Here is a 1,643-nt window from a genome sequence, read left to right as displayed (position 1 = left end):
TATATATCACCACTGGGAGTGTTGCCCGTGTGTGTGTGTATCATATATATATGAGAATGCATTAAAATAAAGGTTGATTTGCATATTGTCTGAGCAGCTCTCACAAACCAGTGAATGCAAATATCTAACTGAAGAGTAAGGTCAGAGATGGAGATGGACAGAGAAGGAATCAATACAGTACATGTATAAAAAATGTTCACAGTCACTGGTCATTTAGAAAATCTACTTAAAATAGGTTGTTTTCTACTTATCACAGCAAGGACTAAGAAGATAAGTGAAAACAAGAAGGCTGAGGGGCTTGGTGCTACAGTTCACGCATGAGGACATAACTTCAAATACTAAATCAGACATGGATCTATACACCCATAACCCAGCGCTGGGGTTTCAGAGAGACAGGCTGATGTATGAAGTCCTTTTGTATATGTGTTGTTTTTAATTAGTTAATAAATAAAAAATCTGAATTGGCCTGTGATAGGGCAGAGTAGAGCTAGGTGCAGGGAGGCTGGGGGCAAACGATACTAAACTGAATGCTGGGAGAAAGAAGGCAGAGTCAGGGGATGCCATGTAGCCACCACAGGGAACAGACAAGTCAAAGAAGCCTTGCTGGTAAGCCATGTGGCAATACATAGACTAATAGAGATGGGTTAATTTTAGATGTAAGAGTTAGCTAGCAACATGCTTAAGCTATTGGCCAAACAGTATTGTAAAAAATATAGTTACTCAAGGGACTAACTGGGGACATCGCCTTGGGCTCCTGGGAACCACTCTAGGTTCAAGTCTCTTGCCAACACTAAGGTGGCTCCCTTTACTAAGATATGTGCTTCCCTGCTCCCCTATCCAACCTTCCTTTATCCCAATCTTCCTGTTTCCCCAAGTTCCCCCAATCCTCCCATTCTCACTTTTCTCTCCCCGTCCCCCTTATCCCCAACCCACCCCACCCCCAAGATCTCAATTTTCTCCCCGGCAATTTTGTCTACTTCCCTTAGCCAAGAGGATAACTATATGTTTTTTCTTGGGTTCACCTTCTTATTTAGCTTCTTTAGGTTCACCAGGTATGCACTCCGTGACCTTTATTTATGGCTAGAAACCAATTATGAGTGAATACATCCCATGTTCATCTTTTTGGGTCTGGGTTACCTCGCTCAGGATAGTGTTTTCTATTTCCATCCATTTGCATGCAAAATTCGAGAAGTCATTGTTTTTTACCGCAGCATAATACTCTAATGTGTATATATTCCACACTTTCTTCATCCATTCTTCCATTGAAGGGCATCTAGGTTGTTTCCAGGTTCTGGCTATTACAAATAATGCTGCTATGAACATAGTTGAACAAATGCTTTTGTCATATGATAGGGCATCTCTTGGGTATATTCCCAAGAGTGGTATTGCTGGGTCCAGGGGTAGGTTGATCCCGAATTTCCTGAGAAACCGAAACACTGATTTCCAAAGTGGTTGCACAAGATTGCATTCCCACCAGCAATGGATGAGGGTACCCCTTCCTCCACAGCCTCTCCAGCAAAGGCTATCATCGGTGCTTTTGATTTTAGCCATTCTGACAGGTGTGAGATGATATCTCAAAGTTGTTTTGATTTGCATTTCCCTGATTGCTAATGAGGTTGAGCATGACCTTAGGTGTCTTTTGG

General features: G+C 42.1%; 1 protein-coding gene across 3 annotated transcripts in view; it reads right to left on the bottom strand.

Annotated features, from left to right (window-relative positions):
- Window positions 1-1,643, bottom strand: part of Efcab6 (EF-hand calcium binding domain 6) — a 187,472-nt gene that overhangs the window by 101,065 nt on the left and 84,764 nt on the right. The gene's annotated exons all lie outside the window — the stretch shown is intronic.

Source organism: Alexandromys fortis, unplaced genomic scaffold (genome assembly GCF_014885135.2).
Source record: "Alexandromys fortis isolate MF-2015 unplaced genomic scaffold, M_Fortis_MF-2015_v1.1 scaffold_28, whole genome shotgun sequence".
In the NCBI taxonomy this organism is placed as follows: Eukaryota; Metazoa; Chordata; class Mammalia; order Rodentia; family Cricetidae; genus Alexandromys; species Alexandromys fortis.
This window is presented reverse-complemented; position numbering and strand designations above follow the sequence as displayed.